This window comes from Antedon mediterranea, chromosome 6, assembly GCF_964355755.1.
Source record: "Antedon mediterranea chromosome 6, ecAntMedi1.1, whole genome shotgun sequence".
Classification (NCBI taxonomy): Eukaryota; Metazoa; Echinodermata; class Crinoidea; order Comatulida; family Antedonidae; genus Antedon; species Antedon mediterranea.
The window spans coordinates 8,953,962-8,976,810 of NC_092675.1; the positions used below are offsets into that span (position 1 = coordinate 8,953,962).

At 36.2% G+C, this 22,849-nt stretch overlaps 46 non-coding genes across 46 annotated transcripts; all 46 read left to right on the forward strand.

Moving 5' to 3' along the window:
* The first annotated feature begins 66 nt into the window (after positions 1-66).
* LOC140052779 (5S ribosomal RNA) lies at positions 67-185 on the forward strand. Its single transcript, XR_011845695.1, has one exon. It is a non-coding gene; the product is annotated as a 5S ribosomal RNA (ribosomal RNA).
* A 796-nt stretch (positions 186-981) lies between these two features.
* LOC140052982 (5S ribosomal RNA) lies at positions 982-1,100 on the forward strand. The gene has a single exon (XR_011845891.1). It is a non-coding gene; the product is annotated as a 5S ribosomal RNA (ribosomal RNA).
* Positions 1,101-1,218: 118 nt separating this feature from the next.
* Positions 1,219-1,337, forward strand: LOC140053570 (5S ribosomal RNA). Its single transcript, XR_011846426.1, has one exon. It is a non-coding gene; the product is annotated as a 5S ribosomal RNA (ribosomal RNA).
* Positions 1,338-1,454: 117 nt separating this feature from the next.
* LOC140053297 (5S ribosomal RNA) lies at positions 1,455-1,573 on the forward strand. The gene has a single exon (XR_011846155.1). It is a non-coding gene; the product is annotated as a 5S ribosomal RNA (ribosomal RNA).
* Positions 1,574-2,368: 795 nt separating this feature from the next.
* On the forward strand, positions 2,369-2,487 carry LOC140053298 (5S ribosomal RNA). The gene has a single exon (XR_011846156.1). It is a non-coding gene; the product is annotated as a 5S ribosomal RNA (ribosomal RNA).
* A 117-nt stretch (positions 2,488-2,604) lies between these two features.
* LOC140053299 (5S ribosomal RNA) lies at positions 2,605-2,723 on the forward strand. The gene has a single exon (XR_011846158.1). It is a non-coding gene; the product is annotated as a 5S ribosomal RNA (ribosomal RNA).
* A 796-nt stretch (positions 2,724-3,519) lies between these two features.
* On the forward strand, positions 3,520-3,638 carry LOC140052939 (5S ribosomal RNA). Its single transcript, XR_011845850.1, has one exon. It is a non-coding gene; the product is annotated as a 5S ribosomal RNA (ribosomal RNA).
* A 118-nt stretch (positions 3,639-3,756) lies between these two features.
* On the forward strand, positions 3,757-3,875 carry LOC140052780 (5S ribosomal RNA). Its single transcript, XR_011845696.1, has one exon. It is a non-coding gene; the product is annotated as a 5S ribosomal RNA (ribosomal RNA).
* Positions 3,876-3,993: 118 nt separating this feature from the next.
* On the forward strand, positions 3,994-4,112 carry LOC140053300 (5S ribosomal RNA). Its single transcript, XR_011846159.1, has one exon. It is a non-coding gene; the product is annotated as a 5S ribosomal RNA (ribosomal RNA).
* Positions 4,113-4,229: 117 nt separating this feature from the next.
* Positions 4,230-4,348, forward strand: LOC140053301 (5S ribosomal RNA). Its single transcript, XR_011846160.1, has one exon. It is a non-coding gene; the product is annotated as a 5S ribosomal RNA (ribosomal RNA).
* A 796-nt stretch (positions 4,349-5,144) lies between these two features.
* On the forward strand, positions 5,145-5,263 carry LOC140053302 (5S ribosomal RNA). The gene has a single exon (XR_011846161.1). It is a non-coding gene; the product is annotated as a 5S ribosomal RNA (ribosomal RNA).
* A 117-nt stretch (positions 5,264-5,380) lies between these two features.
* Positions 5,381-5,499, forward strand: LOC140053561 (5S ribosomal RNA). The gene has a single exon (XR_011846417.1). It is a non-coding gene; the product is annotated as a 5S ribosomal RNA (ribosomal RNA).
* A 797-nt stretch (positions 5,500-6,296) lies between these two features.
* Positions 6,297-6,415, forward strand: LOC140053303 (5S ribosomal RNA). Its single transcript, XR_011846162.1, has one exon. It is a non-coding gene; the product is annotated as a 5S ribosomal RNA (ribosomal RNA).
* A 117-nt stretch (positions 6,416-6,532) lies between these two features.
* On the forward strand, positions 6,533-6,651 carry LOC140053304 (5S ribosomal RNA). Its single transcript, XR_011846164.1, has one exon. It is a non-coding gene; the product is annotated as a 5S ribosomal RNA (ribosomal RNA).
* A 118-nt stretch (positions 6,652-6,769) lies between these two features.
* LOC140053489 (5S ribosomal RNA) lies at positions 6,770-6,888 on the forward strand. The gene has a single exon (XR_011846349.1). It is a non-coding gene; the product is annotated as a 5S ribosomal RNA (ribosomal RNA).
* A 795-nt stretch (positions 6,889-7,683) lies between these two features.
* On the forward strand, positions 7,684-7,802 carry LOC140053305 (5S ribosomal RNA). The gene has a single exon (XR_011846165.1). It is a non-coding gene; the product is annotated as a 5S ribosomal RNA (ribosomal RNA).
* Positions 7,803-7,919: 117 nt separating this feature from the next.
* Positions 7,920-8,038, forward strand: LOC140053562 (5S ribosomal RNA). Its single transcript, XR_011846418.1, has one exon. It is a non-coding gene; the product is annotated as a 5S ribosomal RNA (ribosomal RNA).
* A 733-nt stretch (positions 8,039-8,771) lies between these two features.
* Positions 8,772-8,890, forward strand: LOC140052940 (5S ribosomal RNA). The gene has a single exon (XR_011845851.1). It is a non-coding gene; the product is annotated as a 5S ribosomal RNA (ribosomal RNA).
* Positions 8,891-9,007: 117 nt separating this feature from the next.
* On the forward strand, positions 9,008-9,126 carry LOC140053307 (5S ribosomal RNA). Its single transcript, XR_011846167.1, has one exon. It is a non-coding gene; the product is annotated as a 5S ribosomal RNA (ribosomal RNA).
* A 117-nt stretch (positions 9,127-9,243) lies between these two features.
* LOC140053308 (5S ribosomal RNA) lies at positions 9,244-9,362 on the forward strand. The gene has a single exon (XR_011846168.1). It is a non-coding gene; the product is annotated as a 5S ribosomal RNA (ribosomal RNA).
* Positions 9,363-10,158: 796 nt separating this feature from the next.
* On the forward strand, positions 10,159-10,277 carry LOC140053309 (5S ribosomal RNA). Its single transcript, XR_011846170.1, has one exon. It is a non-coding gene; the product is annotated as a 5S ribosomal RNA (ribosomal RNA).
* A 117-nt stretch (positions 10,278-10,394) lies between these two features.
* Positions 10,395-10,513, forward strand: LOC140053310 (5S ribosomal RNA). The gene has a single exon (XR_011846171.1). It is a non-coding gene; the product is annotated as a 5S ribosomal RNA (ribosomal RNA).
* Positions 10,514-10,631: 118 nt separating this feature from the next.
* On the forward strand, positions 10,632-10,750 carry LOC140053490 (5S ribosomal RNA). The gene has a single exon (XR_011846350.1). It is a non-coding gene; the product is annotated as a 5S ribosomal RNA (ribosomal RNA).
* Positions 10,751-11,545: 795 nt separating this feature from the next.
* On the forward strand, positions 11,546-11,664 carry LOC140053311 (5S ribosomal RNA). Its single transcript, XR_011846172.1, has one exon. It is a non-coding gene; the product is annotated as a 5S ribosomal RNA (ribosomal RNA).
* Positions 11,665-11,781: 117 nt separating this feature from the next.
* LOC140053564 (5S ribosomal RNA) lies at positions 11,782-11,900 on the forward strand. Its single transcript, XR_011846420.1, has one exon. It is a non-coding gene; the product is annotated as a 5S ribosomal RNA (ribosomal RNA).
* Positions 11,901-12,633: 733 nt separating this feature from the next.
* LOC140052941 (5S ribosomal RNA) lies at positions 12,634-12,752 on the forward strand. The gene has a single exon (XR_011845852.1). It is a non-coding gene; the product is annotated as a 5S ribosomal RNA (ribosomal RNA).
* Positions 12,753-12,869: 117 nt separating this feature from the next.
* LOC140053491 (5S ribosomal RNA) lies at positions 12,870-12,988 on the forward strand. The gene has a single exon (XR_011846351.1). It is a non-coding gene; the product is annotated as a 5S ribosomal RNA (ribosomal RNA).
* Positions 12,989-13,783: 795 nt separating this feature from the next.
* Positions 13,784-13,902, forward strand: LOC140053313 (5S ribosomal RNA). The gene has a single exon (XR_011846174.1). It is a non-coding gene; the product is annotated as a 5S ribosomal RNA (ribosomal RNA).
* A 117-nt stretch (positions 13,903-14,019) lies between these two features.
* On the forward strand, positions 14,020-14,138 carry LOC140053314 (5S ribosomal RNA). The gene has a single exon (XR_011846176.1). It is a non-coding gene; the product is annotated as a 5S ribosomal RNA (ribosomal RNA).
* Positions 14,139-14,934: 796 nt separating this feature from the next.
* LOC140052983 (5S ribosomal RNA) lies at positions 14,935-15,053 on the forward strand. The gene has a single exon (XR_011845892.1). It is a non-coding gene; the product is annotated as a 5S ribosomal RNA (ribosomal RNA).
* A 118-nt stretch (positions 15,054-15,171) lies between these two features.
* Positions 15,172-15,290, forward strand: LOC140053493 (5S ribosomal RNA). The gene has a single exon (XR_011846353.1). It is a non-coding gene; the product is annotated as a 5S ribosomal RNA (ribosomal RNA).
* A 117-nt stretch (positions 15,291-15,407) lies between these two features.
* Positions 15,408-15,526, forward strand: LOC140053315 (5S ribosomal RNA). The gene has a single exon (XR_011846177.1). It is a non-coding gene; the product is annotated as a 5S ribosomal RNA (ribosomal RNA).
* Positions 15,527-16,321: 795 nt separating this feature from the next.
* On the forward strand, positions 16,322-16,440 carry LOC140053316 (5S ribosomal RNA). Its single transcript, XR_011846178.1, has one exon. It is a non-coding gene; the product is annotated as a 5S ribosomal RNA (ribosomal RNA).
* Positions 16,441-16,557: 117 nt separating this feature from the next.
* LOC140053317 (5S ribosomal RNA) lies at positions 16,558-16,676 on the forward strand. The gene has a single exon (XR_011846179.1). It is a non-coding gene; the product is annotated as a 5S ribosomal RNA (ribosomal RNA).
* Positions 16,677-17,472: 796 nt separating this feature from the next.
* LOC140052942 (5S ribosomal RNA) lies at positions 17,473-17,591 on the forward strand. The gene has a single exon (XR_011845853.1). It is a non-coding gene; the product is annotated as a 5S ribosomal RNA (ribosomal RNA).
* A 118-nt stretch (positions 17,592-17,709) lies between these two features.
* LOC140052781 (5S ribosomal RNA) lies at positions 17,710-17,828 on the forward strand. Its single transcript, XR_011845697.1, has one exon. It is a non-coding gene; the product is annotated as a 5S ribosomal RNA (ribosomal RNA).
* Positions 17,829-17,946: 118 nt separating this feature from the next.
* On the forward strand, positions 17,947-18,065 carry LOC140053530 (5S ribosomal RNA). The gene has a single exon (XR_011846388.1). It is a non-coding gene; the product is annotated as a 5S ribosomal RNA (ribosomal RNA).
* A 117-nt stretch (positions 18,066-18,182) lies between these two features.
* LOC140053602 (5S ribosomal RNA) lies at positions 18,183-18,301 on the forward strand. Its single transcript, XR_011846456.1, has one exon. It is a non-coding gene; the product is annotated as a 5S ribosomal RNA (ribosomal RNA).
* A 795-nt stretch (positions 18,302-19,096) lies between these two features.
* Positions 19,097-19,215, forward strand: LOC140053320 (5S ribosomal RNA). Its single transcript, XR_011846181.1, has one exon. It is a non-coding gene; the product is annotated as a 5S ribosomal RNA (ribosomal RNA).
* A 117-nt stretch (positions 19,216-19,332) lies between these two features.
* On the forward strand, positions 19,333-19,451 carry LOC140053012 (5S ribosomal RNA). Its single transcript, XR_011845918.1, has one exon. It is a non-coding gene; the product is annotated as a 5S ribosomal RNA (ribosomal RNA).
* Positions 19,452-20,247: 796 nt separating this feature from the next.
* On the forward strand, positions 20,248-20,366 carry LOC140053321 (5S ribosomal RNA). Its single transcript, XR_011846182.1, has one exon. It is a non-coding gene; the product is annotated as a 5S ribosomal RNA (ribosomal RNA).
* A 117-nt stretch (positions 20,367-20,483) lies between these two features.
* Positions 20,484-20,602, forward strand: LOC140053565 (5S ribosomal RNA). The gene has a single exon (XR_011846421.1). It is a non-coding gene; the product is annotated as a 5S ribosomal RNA (ribosomal RNA).
* A 733-nt stretch (positions 20,603-21,335) lies between these two features.
* On the forward strand, positions 21,336-21,454 carry LOC140052943 (5S ribosomal RNA). The gene has a single exon (XR_011845854.1). It is a non-coding gene; the product is annotated as a 5S ribosomal RNA (ribosomal RNA).
* Positions 21,455-21,571: 117 nt separating this feature from the next.
* Positions 21,572-21,690, forward strand: LOC140053322 (5S ribosomal RNA). The gene has a single exon (XR_011846183.1). It is a non-coding gene; the product is annotated as a 5S ribosomal RNA (ribosomal RNA).
* A 117-nt stretch (positions 21,691-21,807) lies between these two features.
* Positions 21,808-21,926, forward strand: LOC140053323 (5S ribosomal RNA). The gene has a single exon (XR_011846184.1). It is a non-coding gene; the product is annotated as a 5S ribosomal RNA (ribosomal RNA).
* Positions 21,927-22,722: 796 nt separating this feature from the next.
* On the forward strand, positions 22,723-22,841 carry LOC140053324 (5S ribosomal RNA). Its single transcript, XR_011846185.1, has one exon. It is a non-coding gene; the product is annotated as a 5S ribosomal RNA (ribosomal RNA).
* Positions 22,842-22,849: the final 8 nt, after the last annotated feature.

Consider the following 22,849-nt stretch of genomic DNA (forward strand, 5'->3'; position numbering starts at 1 on the left):
TATGTTTTTATGACAGTAACTATAAGATCTTTCTAAGTTATAATCTTGAACCGCAAGTAACCGAACGTCTACAACCATACCACGTTGAAAACACCGGTTCTCCTCCGAACACTGCAGTTAAACAACGTCGGGCCTGGTTAGTACTTGGATGGGAGACCGCCTGGGAATACCTGGTGTCGTAGACCTATGTTTAACTTTTTTAAATTATACTAAACAATGTTTATTTTACCTTTCAATTATGTTTTTATGACAGTAACTATAAGATCTTTCTAAGTTATAATCTTGAACCGCAAGTAACCGAATGTCTACAACCGTACCAGGTTGCCTAGCCTGTGAATATCTGTTATCGTACACCTGTTTTTATCTTTTTAATAATCCTAAAATATAGTCTCCTTTAAGTGTTTCGATTTTCCAAAAATGTGTTTATACTGTTGATGATAGTATAAGTAAATAAATTCAAACTTTAACCGCAATTAATCGAAAGTTTTTCAACTAAACTGCATTGAAAACAACGGTTCTCGTCCGATCACTGAAGTTAAACAAGTTGTTGTTCAAAGACATGTTTGTTGTTGTATGTTGCTGCTGTGGTGACGGTACAAACGTCACTGTACTACGCGATCGTCCACTTGTGTGCGCGTTTGATTCTTAGCAACAAAGCGGCCTGAATCTTTTGTACATGCCGCTATTGTGTTATGCTTCTTTGTACAGTGTTATTATTTCCTTTATATTATCTTTTTAAGAACCTCAGTATAACTTTTTAAATTATACTAAACAAAGTTGAATTTACCTTTCAAGTATGTGTTTCTTCAACAGAAGTGGGTGTAAATACCAACGTCATGGTTTCAGCAGCTGCTAATTTCAATCCTAGAAAATGTTCTATAATAAATGAACAAAACTATTAGGTTATAGGATATATGTGTTTATAGAGATTTTGACAGTGAATATAAGATTTATATATACTTGAACCGCAAGTAACCGAACGTCTACAACCATACCATGTTGAAAACACCGGTTCTCGTCCGAACACCGGAGTTAAACAACGTCGGGCCTCGTTAGTACTTGGATGGGAGACCGCCTGGGAATACCTGGTGTCGTAGACCTATGTTTAACTTTTTTAAATTATACTAAACAAAGTTTATTTTACCTTTCAATTATGTTTTTATGACAGTAACTATAAGATCTTTCTAAGTTATAATCTTGAACCGCAAGTAACCGAACGTCTACAACCATACCACGTTGAAAACACCGGTTCTCCTCCGAACACCGCAGTTAAACAACGTGGGGCCTGGTTAGTACTTGGATGGGAGACCGCCTGGGAATACCTGGTGTCGTAGACCTATGTTTAACTTTTTTAAATTATACTAAACAATGTTTATTTTACCTTTCAATTATGTTTTTTGACAGTAACTATAAGATCTTTCTCAGTTATAATCTTGAACCGCAAGTAACCGAATGTCTACAACCATACCACGTTGAAAACACCGGTTCTCGTCCGAACACCGCAGTTAAACAACGTCGGGCCTGGTTAGTACTTGGATGGGAGACCGCCTGGGAATACCTGGTGTCGTAGACCTATGTTTAACTTTTTTAAATTATACTAAACAATGTTTATTTTACCTTTCAATTATGTTTTTTGACAGTAACTATAAGATCTTTCTCAGTTATAATCTTGAACCGCAAGTAACCGAATGTCTACAACCGTACCAGGTTGCCTAGCCTGTGAATATCTGTTGTCGTACACCTGTTTTTATCTTTTTAATAATCCTAAAATATAGTCTCGTTTAAGTGTTTCTATTTTCCAAAAATGTGTTTATACTGTTGATGATAGTATAAGTAAATAAATTCAAACTGTAACCGCAATTAATCGAAAGTTTTTCAACTAAACTGCATTGAAAACAACGGTTCTCGTCCGATCACTGAAGTTAAACAAGTTGTTGTTCAAAGACATGTTTGTTGTTGTATGTTGCTGCTGTGGTGACGGTACAAACGTCACTGTACTACGCGGGCGTCCACTTGTGTGCGCGTTTGATTCTTAGCAACAACGCGGCCTGAATCTTTTGTACATGCCGCTATTGTGTTATGCTTCTTTGTACAGTGTTATTGTTTTCTTTATATTATCTTTTTAAGAACCTCAGTATAACTTTTTAAATTATACTAAAAAAAGTTGAATTTACCTTTCAAGTATGTGTTTCTTCAACAGAAGTGGGTGTAAATACCAACGTCATGGTTTCAGCAGCTGCTAATTTCAATCCTAGAAAATGTTCTATAATAAATGAACAAAACTATTAGGTTATAGGATATATATATTTATAGAGATTTTGACAGTGAATATAAGATGTATATATACTTGAACCGCAAGTAACCGAACGTCTACAACCATACCACGTTGAAAACACCGGTTCTCGTCCGAACACCGCAGTTAAACAACGTCGGGCCTGGTTAGTACTTGGATGGGAGACCGCCTGGGAATACCTGGTGTCGTAGACCTATGTTTAACTTTTTTAAATTATACTAAACAATGTTTATTTTACCTTTCAATTATGTTTTTTGACAGTAACTATAAGATCTTTCTCAGTTATAATCTTGAACCGCAAGGAACCGAATGTCTACAACCATACCACGTTGAAAACACCGGTTCTCGTCCGAACACCGCAGTTAAACAACGTCGGGCCTGGTTAGTACTTGGATGGGAGACCGCCTGGGAATACCTGGTGTCGTAGACCTATGTTTAACTTTTTTAAATTATACTAAATAAAGTTTATTTTACCTTTCAATTATATTTTTATGACAGTAACTATAAGATCTTTCTAAGTTATAATCTTGAACCGCAAGTAACCGAATGTCTACAACCGTACCAGGTTGCCTAGCCTGTGAATATCTGTTGTCGTACACCTGTTTTTATCTTTTTAATAATCCTAAAATATAGTCTCGTTTAAGTGTTTCGATTTTCCAAAAATGTGTTTATACTGTTGATGATAGTATAAGTAAATAAATTCAAACTGTAACCGCAATTAATCGAAAGTTTTTCAACTAAACTGCATTGAAAACAACTGTTCTCGTCCGATCACTGAAGTTAAACAAGTTGTTGTTCAAAGACATGTTTGTTGTTGTATGTTGCTGCTGTGGTGACGGTACAAACGTCACTGTACTACGCGGGCGTCCACTTGTGTGCGCGTTTGATTCTTAGCAACAAAGCGGCCTGAATCTTTTGTACATGCCGCTATTGTGTTATGCTTCTTTGTACAGTGTTATTGTTTCCTTTATATTATCTTTTTAAGAACCTCAGTATAACTTTTTAAATTATACTAAACAAAGTTGAATTTACCTTTCAAGTATGTGTTTCTTCAACAGAAGTGGGTGTAAATACCAACGTCATGGTTTCAGCAGCTGCTAATTTCAATCCTAGAAAATGTTCTATAATAAATGAACAAAACTATTAGGTTATAGGATATATGTGTTTATAGAGATTTTGACAGTGAATATAAGATTTATATATACTTGAACCGCAAGTAACCGAACGTCTACAACCATACCATGTTGAAAACACCGGTTCTCGTCCGAACACCGCAGTTAAACAACGTCGGGCCTCGTTAGTACTTGGATGGGAGACCGCCTGGGAATACCTGGTGTCGTAGACCTATGTTTAACTTTTTTAAATTATACTAAACAAAGTTTATTTTACCTTTCAATTATGTTTTTATGACAGTAACTATAAGATCTTTCTAAGTTATAATCTTGAACCGCAAGTAACCGAACGTCTACAACCATACCACGTTGAAAACACCGGTTCTCCTCCGAACACTGCAGTTAAACAACGTCGGGCCTGGTTAGTACTTGGATGGGAGACCGCCTGGGAATACCTGGTGTCGTAGACCTATGTTTAACTTTTTTAAATTATACTAAACAATGTTTATTTTACCTTTCAATTATGTTTTTATGACAGTAACTATAAGATCTTTCTAAGTTATAATCTTGAACCGCAAGTAACCGAACGTCTACAACCATACCACGTTGAAAACACCGGTTCTCGTCCGAACACCGCAGTTAAACAACGTCGGGCCTGGTTAGTACTTGGATGGGAGACCGCCTGGGAATACCTGGTGTCGTAGACCTATGTTTAACTTTTTTAAATTATACTAAACAATGTTTATTTTACCTTTCAATTATGTTTTTTGACAGTAACTATAAGATCTTTCTCAGTTATAATCTTGAACCGCAAGTAACCGAATGTCTACAACCATACCACGTTGAAAACACCGGTTCTCGTCCGAACACCGCAGTTAAACAACGTCGGGCCTGGTTAGTACTTGGATGGGAGACCGCCTGGGAATACCTGGTGTCGTAGACCTATGTTTAACTTTTTTAAATTATACTAAATAAAGTTTATTTTACCTTTCAATTATATTTTCAAGACAGTAACTATAAGATCTTTCTAAGTTCTAATCTTGAACCGCAAGTAACCGAATGTCTACAACCGTACCAGGTTGCCTAGCCTGTGAATATCTGTTGTCGTACACCTGTTTTTATCTTTTTAATAATCCTAAAATATAGTCTCCTTTAAGTGTTTCGATTTTCCAAAAATGTGTTTATACTGTTGATGATAGTATAAGTAAATAAATTCAAACTTTAACCGCAATTAATCGAAAGTTTTTCAACTAAACTGCATTGAAAACAACGGTTCTCGTCCGATCACTGAAGTTAAACAAGTTGTTGTTCAAAGACATGTTTGTTGTTGTATGTTGCTGCTGTGGTGACGGTACAAACGTCACTGTACTACGCGGGCGTCCACTTGTGTGCGCGTTTGATTCTTAGCAACAAAGCGGCCTGAATCTTTTGTACATGCCGCTAATGTGTTATGCTTCATTGTACAGTGTTATTGTTTCCTTTATATTATCTTTTTAAGAACCTCAGTATAACTTTTTAAATTATACTAAACAAAGTTGAATTTACCTTTCAAGTATGTGTTTCTTCAACAGAAGTGGGTGTAAATACCAACGTCATGGTTTCAGCAGCTGCTAATTTCAATCCTAGAAAATGTTCTATAATAAATGAACAAAACTATTAGGTTATAGGATATATATGTTTATAGAGATTTTGACAGTGAATATAAGATGTATATATACTTGAACCGCAAGTAACCGAACGTCTACAACCATACCACGTTGAAAACACCGGTTCTCGTCCGAACACCGCAGTTAAACAACGTCGGGCCTGGTTAGTACTTGGATGGGAGACCGCCTGGGAATACCTGGTGTCGTAGACCTATGTTTAACTTTTTTAAATTATACTAAACAATGTTTATTTTACCTTTCAATTATGTTTTTTGACAGTAACTATAAGATCTTTCTAAGTTATAATCTTGAACCGCAAGTAACCGAATGTCTACAACCATACCACGTTGAAAACACCGGTTCTCGTCCGAACACCGCAGTTAAACAACGTCGGGCCTGGTTAGTACTTGGATGGAAGACCGCCTGGGAATACCTGGTGTCGTAGACCTATGTTTAACTTTTTTAAATTATACTAAACAATGTTTATTTTACCTTTCAATTATGTTTTTTGACAGTAACTATAAGTTCTTTCTCAGTTATAATCTTGAACCGCAAGTAACCGAATGTCTACAACCGTACCAGGTTGCCTAGCCTGTGAATATCTGTTGTCGTACACCTGTTTTTATCTTTTTAATAATCCTAAAATATAGTCTCCTTTAAGTGTTTCGATTTTCCAAAAATGTGTTTATACTGTTGATGATAGTATAAGTAAATAAATTCAAACTTTAACCGCAATTAATCGAAAGTTTTTCAACTAAACTGCATTGAAAACAACGGTTCTCGTCCGATCACTGAAGTTAAACAAGTTGTTGTTCAAAGACATGTTTGTTGTTGTATGTTGCTGCTGTGGTGACGGTACAAACGTCACTGTACTACGCGGGCGTCCACTTGTGTGCGCGTTTGATTCTTAGCAACAAAGCGGCCTGAATCTTTTGTACATGCCGCTAATGTGTTATGCTTCATTGTACAGTGTTATTGTTTCCTTTATATTATCTTTTTAAGAACCTCAGTATAACTTTTTAAATTATACTAAACAAAGTTGAATTTACCTTTCAAGTATGTGTTTCTTCAACAGAAGTGGGTGTAAATACCAACGTCATGGTTTCAGCAGCTGCTAATTTCAATCCTAGAGAAAATGTTCTATAATAAATGAACAAAACTATTAGGTTATAGGATATATATGTTTATAGAGATTTTGACAGTGAATATAAGATGTATATATACTTGAACCGCAAGTAACCGAACGTCTACAACCATACCACGTTGAAAACACCGGTTCTCGTCCGAACACCGCAGTTAAACAACGTCGGGCCTGGTTAGTACTTGGATGGGAGACCGCCTGGGAATACCTGGTGTCGTAGACCTATGTTTAACTTTTTTAAATTATACTAAACAATGTTTATTTTACCTTTCAATTATGTTTTTTGACAGTAACTATAAAATCTTTCTCAGTTATAATCTTGAACCGCAAGTAACCGAATGTCTACAACCATACCACGTTGAAAACACCGGTTCTCGTCCGAACACCGCAGTTAAACAACGTCGGGCCTGGTTAGTACTTGGATGGGAGACCGCCTGGGAATACCTGGTGTCGTAGACCTATGTTTAACTTTTTTAAATTATACTAAATAAAGTTTATTTTACCTTTCAATTATATTTTTATGACAGTAACTATAAGATCTTTCTAAGTTATAATCTTGAACCGCAAGTAACCGAACGTCTACAACCATACCACGTTGAAAACACCGGTTCTCCTCCGAACACCGCAGTTAAACAACGTCGGGCCTGGTTAGTACTTGGATGGGAGACCGCCTGGGAATACCTGGTGTCGTAGACCTATGTTTAACTTTTTTAAATTATACTAAACAATGTTTATTTTACCTTTCAATTATGTTTTTTGACAGTAACTATAAGATCTTTCTCAGTTATAATCTTGAACCGCAAGTAACCGAATGTCTACAACCGTACCAGGTTGCCTAGCCTGTGAATATCTGTTGTCGTACACCTGTTTTTATCTTTTTAATAATCCTAAAATATAGTCTCGTTTAAGTGTTTCGATTTTCCAAAAATGTGTTTATACTGTTGATGATAGTATAAGTAAATAAATTCAAACTGTAACCGCAATTAATCGAAAGTTTTTAAACTAAACTGCATTGAAAACAACGGTTCTCGTCCGATCACTGAAGTTAAACAAGTTTTTGTTCAAAGACATGTTTGTTGTTGTATGTTGCTGCTGTGGTGACGGTACAAACGTCACTGTACTACGCGGGCGTCCACTTGTGTGCGCGTTTGATTCTTAGCAACAAAGCGGCCTGAATCTTTTGTACATGCCGCTAATGTGTTATGCTTCATTGTACAGTGTTATTGTTTCCTTTATATTATCTTTTTAAGAACCTCAGTATAACTTTTTAAATTATACTAAACAAAGTTGAATTTACCTTTCAAGTATGTGTTTCTTCAACAGAAGTGGGTGTAAATACCAACGTCATGGTTTCAGCAGCTGCTAATTTCAATCCTAGAAAATGTTCTTTAATAAATGAACAAAACTATTAGGTTATAGGATATATATGTTTATAGAGATTTTGACAGTGAATATAAGATGTATATATACTTGAACCGCAAGTAACCGAACGTCTACAACCATACCACGTTGAAAACACCGGTTCTCGTCCGAACACCGCAGTTAAACAACGTCGGGCCTGGTTAGTACTTGGATGGGAGACCGCCTGGGAATACCTGGTGTCGTAGACCTATGTTTAACTTTTTTAAATTATACTAAACAATGTTTATTTTACCTTTCAATTATGTTTTTTGACAGTAACTATAAGATCTTTCTCAGTTATAATCTTGAACCGCAAGTAACCGAATGTCTACAACCATACCACGTTGAAAACACCGGTTCTCGTCCGAACACCGCAGTTAAACAACGTCGGGCCTGGTTAGTACTTGGATGGAAGACCGCCTGGGAATACCTGGTGTCGTAGACCTATGTTTAACTTTTTTAAATTATACTAAACAATGTTTATTTTACCTTTCAATTGTGTTTTTTGACAGTAACTATAAGTTCTTTCTCAGTTATAATCTTGAACCGCAAGTAACTGAATGTCTACAACCGTACCAGGTTGCCTAGCCTGTGAATATCTGTTGTCGTACACCTGTTTTTATCTTTTTAATAATCCTAAAATATAGTCTCGTTTAAGTGTTTCTATTTTCCAAAAATGTGTTTATACTGTTGATGATAGTATAAGTAAATAAATTCAAACTGTAACCGCAATTAATCGAAAGTTTTTCAACTAAACTGCATTGAAAACAACGGTTCTCGTCCGATCACTGAAGTTAAACAAGTTGTTGTTCAAAGACATGTTTGTTGTTGTATGTTGCTGCTGTGGTGACGGTACAAACGTCACTGTACTACGCGGGCGTCCACTTGTGTGCGCGTTTGATTCTTAGCAACAAAGCGGCCTGAATCTTTTGTACATGCCGCTAATGTGTTATGCTTCATTGTACAGTGTTATTGTTTCCTTTATATTATCTTTTTAAGAACCTCAGTATAACTTTTTAAATTATACTAAACAAAGTTGAATTTACCTTTCAAGTATGTGTTTCTTCAACAGAAGTGGGTGTAAATATCAACGTCATGGTTTCAGCAGCTGCTAATTTCAATCCTAGAAAATGTTCTATAATAAATGAACAAAAGTATTAGGTTATAAGTAACCGAACGTCTACAACCATACCATGTTGAAAACACCGGTTCTCGTCCGAACACCGCAGTTAAACAACGTCGGGCCTCGTTAGTACTTGGATGGGAGACCGCCTGGGAATACCTGGTGTCGTAGACCTATGTTTAACTTTTTTAAATTATACTAAACAATGTTTATTTTACCTTTCAATTATGTTTTTTGACAGTAACTATAAGATCTTTCTAAGTTATAATCTTGAACCGCAAGTAACCGAACGTCTACAACCATACCACGTTGAAAACACCGGTTCTCGTCCGAACACCGCAGTTAAACAACGTCGGGCCTGGTTAGTACTTGGATGGGAGACCGCCTGGGAATACCTGGTGTCGTAGACCTATGTTTAACTTTTTTAAATTATACTAAACAATGTTTATTTTACCTTTCAATTATGTTTTTTGACAGTAACTATAAGATCTTTCTCAGTTATAATCTTGAACCGCAAGGAACCGAATGTCTACAACCATACCACGTTGAAAACACCGGTTCTCGTCCGAACACCGCAGTTAAACAACGTCGGGCCTGGTTAGTACTTGGATGGGAGACCGCCTGGGAATACCTGGTGTCGTAGACCTATGTTTAACTTTTTTAAATTATACTAAATAAAGTTTATTTTACCTTTCAATTATATTTTCAAGACAGTAACTATAAGATCTTTCTAAGTTCTAATCTTGAACCGCAAGTAACCGAATGTCTACAACCGTACCAGGTTGCCTAGCCTGTGAATATCTGTTGTCGTACACCTGTTTTTATCTTTTTAATAATCCTAAAATATAGTCTCCTTTAAGTGTTTCGATTTTCCAAAAATGTGTTTATACTGTTGATGATAGTATAAGTAAATAAATTCAAACTTTAACCGCAATTAATCGAAAGTTTTTCAACTAAACTGCATTGAAAACAACGGTTCTCGTCCGATCACTGAAGTTAAACAAGTTGTTGTTCAAAGACATGTTTGTTGTTGTATGTTGCTGCTGTGGTGACGGTACAAACGTCACTGTACTACGCGGGCGTCCACTTGTGTGCGCGTTTGATTCTTAGCAACAAAGCGGCCTGAATCTTTTGTACATGCCGCTAATGTGTTATGCTTCATTGTACAGTGTTATTGTTTCCTTTATATTATCTTTTTAAGAACCTCAGTATAACTTTTTAAATTATACTAAACAAAGTTGAATTTACCTTTCAAGTATGTGTTTCTTCAACAGAAGTGGGTGTAAATACCAACGTCATGGTTTCAGCAGCTGCTAATTTCAATCCTAGAAAATGTTCTATAATAAATGAACAAAACTATTAGGTTATAGGATATATATGTTTATAGAGATTTTGACAGTGAATATAAGATGTATATATACTTGAACCGCAAGTAACCGAACGTCTACAACCATACCACGTTGAAAACACCGGTTCTCGTCCGAACACCGCAGTTAAACAACGTCGGGCCTGGTTAGTACTTGGATGGGAGACCGCCTGGGAATACCTGGTGTCGTAGACCTATGTTTAACTTTTTTAAATTATACTAAACAATGTTTATTTTACCTTTCAATTATGTTTTTTGACAGTAACTATAAAATCTTTCTCAGTTATAATCTTGAACCGCAAGTAACCGAATGTCTACAACCATACCACGTTGAAAACACCGGTTCTCGTCCGAACACCGCAGTTAAACAACGTCGGGCCTGGTTAGTACTTGGATGGGAGACCGCCTGGGAATACCTGGTGTCGTAGACCTATGTTTAACTTTTTTAAATTATACTAAATAAAGTTTATTTTACCTTTCAATTATATTTTTATGACAGTAACTATAAGATCTTTCTAAGTTATAATCTTGAACCGCAAGTAACCGAACGTCTACAACCATACCACGTTGAAAACACCGGTTCTCCTCCGAACACCGCAGTTAAACAACGTCGGGCCTGGTTAGTACTTGGATGGGAGACCGCCTGGGAATACCTGGTGTCGTAGACCTATGTTTAACTTTTTTAAATTATACTAAACAATGTTTATTTTACCTTTCAATTATGTTTTTTGACAGTAACTATAAGATCTTTCTCAGTTATAATCTTGAACCGCAAGTAACCGAATGTCTACAACCGTACCAGGTTGCCTAGCCTGTGAATATCTGTTGTCGTACACCTGTTTTTCTCTTTTTAATAATCCTAAAATATAGTCTCGTTTAAGTGTTTCGATTTTCCAAAAATGTGTTTATACTGTTGATGATAGTATAAGTAAATAAATTCAAACTGTAACCGCAATTAATCGAAAGTTTTTCAACTAAACTGCATTGAAAACAACGGTTCTCGTCCGATCACTGAAGTTAAACAAGTTGTTGTTCAAAGACATGTTTGTTGTTGTATGTTGCTGCTGTGGTGACGGTACAAACGTCACTGTACTACGCGGGCGTCCACTTGTGTGCGCGTTTGATTCTTAGCAACAAAGCGGCCTGAATCTTTTGTACATGCCGCTAATGTGTTATGCTTCATTGTACAGTGTTATTGTTTCCTTTATATTATCTTTTTAAGAACCTCAGTATAACTTTTTAAATTATACTAAACAAAGTTGAATTTACCTTTCAAGTATGTGTTTCTTCAACAGAAGTGGGTGTAAATACCAACGTCATGGTTTCAGCAGCTGCTAATTTCAATCCTAGAAAATGTTCTATAATAAATGAACAAAACTATTAGGTTATAGGATATATATGTTTATAGAGATTTTGACAGTGAATATAAGATGTATATATACTTGAACCGCAAGTAACCGAACGTCTACAACCATACCACGTTGAAAACACCGGTTCTCGTCCGAACACCGCAGTTAAACAACGTCGGGCCTGGTTAGTACTTGGATGGGAGACCGCCTGGGAATACCTGGTGTCGTAGACCTATGTTTAACTTTTTTAAATTATACTAAACAATGTTTATTTTACCTTTCAATTATGTTTTTTGACAGTAACTATAAGATCTTTCTCAGTTATAATCTTGAACCGCAAGTAACCGAATGTCTACAACCATACCACGTTGAAAACACCGGTTCTCGTCCGAACACCGCAGTTAAACAACGTCGGGCCTGGTTAGTACTTGGATGGAAGACCGCCTGGGAATACCTGGTGTCGTAGACCTATGTTTAACTTTTTTAAATTATACTAAACAATGTTTATTTTACCTTTCAATTATGTTTTTTGACAGTAACTATAAGTTCTTTCTCAGTTATAATCTTGAACCGCAAGTAACCGAATGTCTACAACCGTACCAGGTTGCCTAGCCTGTGAATATCTGTTGTCGTACACCTGTTTTTATCTTTTTAATAATCCTAAAATATAGTCTCGTTTAAGTGTTTCTATTTTCCAAAAATGTGTTTATACTGTTGATGATAGTATAAGTAAATAAATTCAAACTGTAACCGCAATTAATCGAAAGTTTTTCAACTAAACTGCATTGAAAACAACGGTTCTCGTCCGATCACTGAAGTTAAACAAGTTGTTGTTCAAAGACATGTTTGTTGTTGTATGTTGCTGCTGTGGTGACGGTACAAACGTCACTGTACTACGCGGGCGTCCACTTGTGTGCGCGTTTGATTCTTAGCAACAAAGCGGCCTGAATCTTTTGTACATGCCGCTAATGTGTTATGCTTCATTGTACAGTGTTATTGTTTCCTTTATATTATCTTTTTAAGAACCTCAGTATAACTTTTTAAATTATACTAAACAAAGTTGAATTTACCTTTCAAGTATGTGTTTCTTCAACAGAAGTGGGTGTAAATATCAACGTCATGGTTTCAGCAGCTGCTAATTTCAATCCTAGAAAATGTTCTATAATAAATGAACAAAAGTATTAGGTTATAAGTAACCGAACGTCTACAACCATACCATGTTGAAAACACCGGTTCTCGTCCGAACACCGCAGTTAAACAACGTCGGGCCTCGTTAGTACTTGGATGGGAGACCGCCTGGGAATACCTGGTGTCGTAGACCTATGTTTAACTTTTTTAAATTATACTAAACAATGTTTATTTTACCTTTCAATTATGTTTTTTGACAGTAACTATAAGATCTTTCTAAGTTATAATCTTGAACCGCAAGTAACCGAACGTCTACAACCATACCACGTTGAAAACACCGGTTCTCCTCCGAACACCGCAGTTAAACAACGTCGGGCCTGGTTAGTACTTGGATGGGAGACCGCCTGGGAATACCTGGTGTCGTAGACCTATGTTTAACTTTTTTAAATTATACTAAACAATGTTTATTTTACCTTTCAATTATGTTTTTTGACAGTAACTATAAGATCTTTCTCAGTTATAATCTTGAACCGCAAGTAACCGAATGTCTACAACCGTACCAGGTTGCCTAGCCTGTGAATATCTGTTGTCGTACACCTGTTTTTATCTTTTTAATAATCCTAAAATATAGTCTCGTTTAAGTGTTTCTATTTTCCAAAAATGTGTTTATACTGTTGATGATAGTATAAGTAAATAAATTCAAACTGTAACCGCAATTAATCGAAAGTTTTTCAACTAAACTGCATTGAAAACAACGGTTCTCGTCCGATCACTGAAGTTAAACAAGTTGTTGTTCAAAGACATGTTTGTTGTTGTATGTTGCTGCTGTGGTGACGGTACAAACGTCACTGTACTACGCGGGCGTCCACTTGTGTGCGCGTTTGATTCTTAGCAACAACGCGGCCTGAATCTTTTGTACATGCCGCTATTGTGTTATGCTTCTTTGTACAGTGTTATTGTTTCCTTTATATTATCTTTTTAAGAACCTCAGTATAACTTTTTAAATTATACTAAAAAAAGTTGAATTTACCTTTCAAGTATGTGTTTCTTCAACAGAAGTGGGTGTAAATACCAACGTCATGGTTTCAGCAGCTGCTAATTTCAATCCTAGAAAATGTTCTATAATAAATGAACAAAACTATTAGGTTATAGGATATATATATTTATAGAGATTTTGACAGTGAATATAAGATGTATATATACTTGAACCGCAAGTAACCGAACGTCTACAACCATACCACGTTGAAAACACCGGTTCTCGTCCGAACACCGCAGTTAAACAACGTCGGGCCTGGTTAGTACTTGGATGGGAGACCGCCTGGGAATACCTGGTGTCGTAGACCTATGTTTAACTTTTTTAAATTATACTAAACAATGTTTATTTTACCTTTCAATTATGTTTTTTGACAGTAACTATAAGATCTTTCTCAGTTATAATCTTGAACCGCAAGGAACCGAATGTCTACAACCATACCACGTTGAAAACACCGGTTCTCGTCCGAACACCGCAGTTAAACAACGTCGGGCCTGGTTAGTACTTGGATGGGAGACCGCCTGGGAATACCTGGTGTCGTAGACCTATGTTTAACTTTTTTAAATTATACTAAATAAAGTTTATTTTACCTTTCAATTATATTTTTATGACAGTAACTATAAGATCTTTCTAAGTTATAATCTTGAACCGCAAGTAACCGAATGTCTACAACCGTACCAGGTTGCCTAGCCTGTGAATATCTGTTGTCGTACACCTGTTTTTATCTTTTTAATAATCCTAAAATATAGTCTCGTTTAAGTGTTTCGATTTTCCAAAAATGTGTTTATACTGTTGATGATAGTATAAGTAAATAAATTCAAACTGTAACCGCAATTAATCGAAAGTTTTTCAACTAAACTGCATTGAAAACAACTGTTCTCGTCCGATCACTGAAGTTAAACAAGTTGTTGTTCAAAGACATGTTTGTTGTTGTATGTTGCTGCTGTGGTGACGGTACAAACGTCACTGTACTACGCGATCGTCCACTTGTGTGCGCGTTTGATTCTTAGCAACAAAGCGGCCTGAATCTTTTGTACATGCCGCTATTGTGTTATGCTTCTTTGTACAGTGTTATTATTTCCTTTATATTATCTTTTTAAGAACCTCAGTATAACTTTTTAAATTATACTAAACAAAGTTGAATTTACCTTTCAAGTATGTGTTTCTTCAACAGAAGTGGGTGTAAATACCAACGTCATGGTTTCAGCAGCTGCTAATTTCAATCCTAGAAAATGTTCTATAATAAATGAACAAAACTATTAGGTTATAGGATATATGTGTTTATAGAGATTTTGACAGTGAATATAAGATTTATATATACTTGAACCGCAAGTAACCGAACGTCTACAACCATACCATGTTGAAAACACCGGTTCTCGTCCGAACACCGGAGTTAAACAACGTCGGGCCTCGTTAGTACTTGGATGGGAGACCGCCTGGGAATACCTGGTGTCGTAGACCTATGTTTAACTTTTTTAAATTATACTAAACAAAGTTTATTTTACCTTTCAATTATGTTTTTATGACAGTAACTATAAGATCTTTCTAAGTTATAATCTTGAACCGCAAGTAACCGAACGTCTACAACCATACCACGTTGAAAACACCGGTTCTCCTCCGAACACCGCAGTTAAACAACGTCGGGCCTGGTTAGTACTTGGATGGGAGACCGCCTGGGAATACCTGGTGTCGTAGACCTATGTTTAACTTTTTTAAATTATACTAAACAATGTTTATTTTACCTTTCAATTATGTTTTTTGACAGTAACTATAAGATCTTTCTCAGTTATAATCTTGAACCGCAAGTAACCGAATGTCTACAACCATACCACGTTGAAAACACCGGTTCTCGTCCGAACACCGCAGTTAAACAACGTCGGGCCTGGTTAGTACTTGGATGGGAGACCGCCTGGGAATACCTGGTGTCGTAGACCTATGTTTAACTTTTTTAAATTATACTAAACAATGTTTATTTTACCTTTCAATTATGTTTTTTGACAGTAACTATAAGATCTTTCTCAGTTATAATCTTGAACCGCAAGTAACCGAATGTCTACAACCGTACCAGGTTGCCTAGCCTGTGAATATCTGTTGTCGTACACCTGTTTTTATCTTTTTAATAATCCTAAAATATAGTCTCGTTTAAGTGTTTCTATTTTCCAAAAATGTGTTTATACTGTTGATGATAGTATAAGTAAATAAATTCAAACTGTAACCGCAATTAATCGAAAGTTTTTCAACTAAACTGCATTGAAAACAACGGTTCTCGTCCGATCACTGAAGTTAAACAAGTTGTTGTTCAAAGACATGTTTGTTGTTGTATGTTGCTGCTGTGGTGACGGTACAAACGTCACTGTACTACGCGGGCGTCCACTTGTGTGCGCGTTTGATTCTTAGCAACAACGCGGCCTGAATCTTTTGTACATGCCGCTATTGTGTTATGCTTCTTTGTACAGTGTTATTGTTTCCTTTATATTATCTTTTTAAGAACCTCAGTATAACTTTTTAAATTATACTAAAAAAAGTTGAATTTACCTTTCAAGTATGTGTTTCTTCAACAGAAGTGGGTGTAAATACCAACGTCATGGTTTCAGCAGCTGCTAATTTCAATCCTAGAAAATGTTCTATAATAAATGAACAAAACTATTAGGTTATAGGATATATATATTTATAGAGATTTTGACAGTGAATATAAGATGTATATATACTTGAACCGCAAGTAACCGAACGTCTACAACCATACCACGTTGAAAACACCGGTTCTCGTCCGAACACCGCAGTTAAACAACGTCGGGCCTGGTTAGTACTTGGATGGGAGACCGCCTGGGAATACCTGGTGTCGTAGACCTATGTTTAACTTTTTTAAATTATACTAAACAATGTTTATTTTACCTTTCAATTATGTTTTTTGACAGTAACTATAAGATCTTTCTCAGTTATAATCTTGAACCGCAAGGAACCGAATGTCTACAACCATACCACGTTGAAAACACCGGTTCTCGTCCGAACACCGCAGTTAAACAACGTCGGGCCTGGTTAGTACTTGGATGGGAGACCGCCTGGGAATACCTGGTGTCGTAGACCTATGTTTAACTTTTTTAAATTATACTAAATAAAGTTTATTTTACCTTTCAATTATATTTTTATGACAGTAACTATAAGATCTTTCTAAGTTATAATCTTGAACCGCAAGTAACCGAATGTCTACAACCGTACCAGGTTGCCTAGCCTGTGAATATCTGTTGTCGTACACCTGTTTTTATCTTTTTAATAATCCTAAAATATAGTCTCGTTTAAGTGTTTCGATTTTCCAAAAATGTGTTTATACTGTTGATGATAGTATAAGTAAATAAATTCAAACTGTAACCGCAATTAATCGAAAGTTTTTCAACTAAACTGCATTGAAAACAACTGTTCTCGTCCGATCACTGAAGTTAAACAAGTTGTTGTTCAAAGACATGTTTGTTGTTGTATGTTGCTGCTGTGGTGACGGTACAAACGTCACTGTACTACGCGGGCGTCCACTTGTGTGCGCGTTTGATTCTTAGCAACAAAGCGGCCTGAATCTTTTGTACATGCCGCTATTGTGTTATGCTTCTTTGTACAGTGTTATTGTTTCCTTTATATTATCTTTTTAAGAACCTCAGTATAACTTTTTAAATTATACTAAACAAAGTTGAATTTACCTTTCAAGTATGTGTTTCTTCAACAGAAGTGGGTGTAAATACCAACGTCATGGTTTCAGCAGCTGCTAATTTCAATCCTAGAAAATGTTCTATAATAAATGAACAAAACTATTAGGTTATAGGATATATGTGTTTATAGAGATTTTGACAGTGAATATAAGATTTATATATACTTGAACCGCAAGTAACCGAACGTCTACAACCATACCATGTTGAAAACACCGGTTCTCGTCCGAACACCGCAGTTAAACAACGTCGGGCCTCGTTAGTACTTGGATGGGAGACCGCCTGGGAATACCTGGTGTCGTAGACCTATGTTTAACTTTTTTAAATTATACTAAACAAAGTTTATTTTACCTTTCAATTATGTTTTTATGACAGTAACTATAAGATCTTTCTAAGTTATAATCTTGAACCGCAAGTAACCGAACGTCTACAACCATACCACGTTGAAAACACCGGTTCTCCTCCGAACACTGCAGTTAAACAACGTCGGGCCTGGTTAGTACTTGGATGGGAGACCGCCTGGGAATACCTGGTGTCGTAGACCTATGTTTAACTTTTTTAAATTATACTAAACAATGTTTATTTTACCTTTCAATTATGTTTTTATGACAGTAACTATAAGATCTTTCTAAGTTATAATCTTGAACCGCAAGTAACCGAACGTCTACAACCATACCACGTTGAAAACACCGGTTCTCCTCCGAACACCGCAGTTAAACAACGTCGGGCCTGGTTAGTACCTGGATGGGAGACCGCCTGGGAATACCTGGTGTCGTAGACCTATGTTTAACTTTTTTAAATTATACTAAACAATGTTTATTTTACCTTTCAATTATGTTTTTTGACAGTAACTATAAGATCTTTCTCAGTTATAATCTTGAACCGCAAGGAACCGAATGTCTACAACCATACCACGTTGAAAACACAGGTTCTCGTCCGAACACCGCAGTTAAACAACGTCGGGCCTGGTTAGTACTTGGATGGGAGACCGCCTGGGAATACCTGGTGTCGTAGACCTATGTTTAACTTTTTTAAATTATACTAAACAATGTTTATTTTACCTTTCAATTATGTTTTTTGACAGTAACTATAAGATCTTTCTCAGTTATAATCTTGAACCGCAAGTAACCGAATGTCTACAACCGTACCAGGTTGCCTAGCCTGTGAATATCTGTTGTCGTACACCTGTTTTTATCTTTTTAATAATCCTAAAATATAGTCTCGTTTAAGTGTTTCTATTTTCCAAAAATGTGTTTATACTGTTGATGATAGTATAAGTAAATAAATTCAAACTGTAACCGCAATTAATCGAAAGTTTTTCAACTAAACTGCATTGAAAACAACGGTTCTCGTCCGATCACTGAAGTTAAACAAGTTGTTGTTCAAAGACATGTTTGTTGTTGTATGTTGCTGCTGTGGTGACGGTACAAACGTCACTGTACTACGCGGGCGTCCACTTGTGTGCGCGTTTGATTCTTAGCAACAACGCGGCCTGAATCTTTTGTACATGCCGCTATTGTGTTATGCTTCTTTGTACAGTGTTATTGTTTCCTTTATATTATCTTTTTAAGAACCTCAGTATAACTTTTTAAATTATACTAAACAAAGTTGAATTTACCTTTCAAGTATGTGTTTCTTCAACAGAAGTGGGTGTAAATACCAACGTCATGGTTTCAGCAGCTGCTAATTTCAATCCTAGAAAATGTTCTATAATAAATGAACAAAACTATTAGATTATAGGATATATATATTTATAGAGATTTTGACAGTGAATATAAGATGTATATATACTTGAACCGCAAGTAACCGAACGTCTACAACCATACCACGTTGAAAACACCGGTTCTCGTCCGAACACCGCAGTTAAACAACGTCGGGCCTGGTTAGTACTTGGATGGGAGACCGCCTGGGAATACCTGGTGTCGTAGACCTATGTTTAACTTTTTTAAATTATACTAAACAATGTTTATTTTACCTTTCAATTATGTTTTTTGACAGTAACTATAAGATCTTTCTCAGTTATAATCTTGAACCGCAAGTAACCGAATGTCTACAACCATACCACGTTGAAAACACCGGTTCTCGTCCGAACACCGCCGTTAAACAACGTCGGGCCTGGTTAGTACTTGGATTGTTGACCGCCTGGGAATACCTGGTGTCGTAGACCTATGTTTAACTTTTTTAAATTATACTAAATAAAGTTTATTTTACCTTTCAATTATATTTTCAAGACAGTAACTATAAGATCTTTCTAAGTTCTAATCTTGAACCGCAAGTAACCGAATGTCTACAACCGTACCAGGTTGCCTAGCCTGTGAATATCTGTTGTCGTACACCTGTTTTTATCTTTTTAATAATCCTAAAATATAGTCTCCTTTAAGTGTTTCGATTTTCCAAAAATGTGTTTATACTGTTGATGATAGTATAAGTAAATAAATTCAAACTTTAACCGCAATTAATCGAAAGTTTTTCAACTAAACTGCATTGAAAACAACGGTTCTCGTCCGATCACTGAAGTTAAACAAGTTGTTGTTCAAAGACATGTTTGTTGTTGTATGTTGCTGCTGTGGTGACGGTACAAACGTCACTGTACTACGCGGGCGTCCACTTGTGTGCGCGTTTGATTCTTAGCAACAAAGCGGCCTGAATCTTTTGTACATGCCACTAATGTGTTATGCTTCATTGTACAGTGTTATTGTTTCCTTTATATTATCTTTTTAAGAACCTCAGTATAACTTTTTAAATTATACTAAACAAAGTTGAATTTACCTTTCAAGTATGTGTTTCTTCAACAGAAGTGGGTGTAAATACCAACGTCATGGTTTCAGCAGCTGCTAATTTCAATCCTAGAAAATGTTCTATAATAAATGAACAAAACTATTAGGTTATAGGATATATATGTTTATAGAGATTTTGACAGTGAATATAAGATGTATATATACTTGAACCGCAAGTAACCGAACGTCTACAACCATACCACGTTGAAAACACCGGTTCTCGTCCGAACACCGCAGTTAAACAACGTCGGGCCTGGTTAGTACTTGGATGGGAGACCGCCTGGGAATACCTGGTGTCGTAGACCTATGTTTAACTTTTTTAAATTATACTAAACAATGTTTATTTTACCTTTCAATTATGTTTTTTGACAGTAACTATAAGATCTTTCTCAGTTATAATCTTGAACCGCAAGTAACCGAATGTCTACAACCATACCACGTTGAAAACACCGGTTCTCGTCCGAACACCGCAGTTAAACAACGTCGGGCCTGGTTAGTACTTGGATGGAAGACCGCCTGGGAATACCTGGTGTCGTAGACCTATGTTTAACTTTTTTAAATTATACTAAACAATGTTTATTTTACCTTTCAATTATGTTTTTTGACAGTAACTATAAGTTCTTTCTCAGTTATAATCTTGAACCGCAAGTAACCGAATGTCTACAACCGTACCAGGTTGCCTAGCCTGTGAATATCTGTTGTCGTACACCTGTTTTTATCTTTTTAATAATCCTAAAATATAGTCTCGTTTAAGTGTTTCTATTTTCCAAAAATGTGTTTATACTGTTGATGATAGTATAAGTAAATAAATTCAAACTGTAACCGCAATTAATCGAAAGTTTTTCAACTAAACTGCATTGAAAACAACGGTTCTCGTCCGATCACTGAAGTTAAACAAGTTGTTGTTCAAAGACATGTTTGTTGTTGTATGTTGCTGCTGTGGTGACGGTACAAACGTCACTGTACTACGCGGGCGTCCACTTGTGTGCGCGTTTGATTCTTAGCAACAAAGCGGCCTGAATCTTTTGTACATGCCGCTAATGTGTTATGCTTCATTGTACAGTGTTATTGTCTCCTTTATATTATCTTTTTAAGAACCTCAGTATAACTTTTTAAATTATACTAAACAAAGTTGAATTTACCTTTCAAGTATGTGTTTCTTCAACAGAAGTGGGTGTAAATATCAACGTCATGGTTTCAGCAGCTGCTAATTTCAATCCTAGAAAATGTTCTATAATAAATGAACAAAAGTATTAGGTTATAAGTAACCGAACGTCTACAACCATACCATGTTGAAAACACCGGTTCTCGTCCGAACACCGCAGTTAAACAACGTCGGGCCTCGTTAGTACTTGGATGGGAGACCGCCTGGGAATACCTGGTGTCGTAGACCTATGTTTAACTTTTTTAAATTATACTAAACAATGTTTATTTTACCTTTCAATTATGTTTTTTGACAGTAACTATAAGATCTTTCTAAGTTATAATCTTGAACCGCAAGTAACCGAACGTCTACAACCATACCACGTTGAAAACACCGGTTCTCGTCCGAACACCGCAGTTAAACAACGTCGGGCCTGGTTAGTACTTGGATGGGAGACCGCCTGGGAATACCTGGTGTCGTAGACCTATGTTTAACTTTTTTAAATTATACTAAACAATGTTTATTTTACCTTTCAATTATGTTTTTTGACAGTAACTATAAGATCTTTCTCAGTTATAATCTTGAACCGCAAGTAACCGAATGTCTACAACCATACCACGTTGAAAACACCGGTTCTCGTCCGAACACCGCAGTTAAACAACGTCGGGCCTGGTTAGTACTTGGATGGGAGACCGCCTGGGAATACCTGGTGTCGTAGACCTATGTTTAACTTTTTTAAATTATACTAAATAAAGTTTATTTTACCTTTCAATTATATTTTCAAGACAGTAACTATAAGATCTTTCTAAGTTCTAATCTTGAACCGCAAGTAACCGAATGTCTACAACCGTACCAGGTTGCCTAGCCTGTGAATATCTGTTGTCGTACACCTGTTTTTATCTTTTTAATAATCCTAAAATATAGTCTCCTTTAAGTGTTTCGATTTTCCAAAAATGTGTTTATACTGTTGATGATAGTATAAGTAAATAAATTCAAACTTTAACCGCAATTAATCGAAAGTTTTTCAACTAAACTGCATTGAAAACAACGGTTCTCGTCCGATCACTGAAGTTAAACAAGTTGTTGTTCAAAGACATGTTTGTTGTTGTATGTTGCTGCTGTGGTGACGGTACAAACGTCACTGTACTACGCGGGCGTCCACTTGTGTGCGCGTTTGATTCTTAGCAACAAAGCGGCCTGAATCTTTTGTACATGCCGCTAATGTGTTATGCTTCATTGTACAGTGTTATTGTTTCCTTTATATTATCTTTTTAAGAACCTCAGTATAACTTTTTAAATTATACTAAACAAAGTTGAATTTACCTTTCAAGTATGTGTTTCTTCAACAGAAGTGGGTGTAAATACCAACGTCATGGTTTCAGCAGCTGCTAATTTCAATCCTAGAAAATGTTCTATAATAAATGAACAAAACTATTAGGTTATAGGATATATATGTTTATAGAGATTTTGACAGTGAATATAAGATGTATATATACTTGAACCGCAAGTAACCGAACGTCTACAACCATACCACGTTGAAAACACCGGTTCTCGTCCGAACACCGCAGTTAAACAACGTCGGGCCTGGTTAGTACTTGGATGGGAGACCGCCTGGGAATACCTGGTGTCGTAGACCTATGTTTA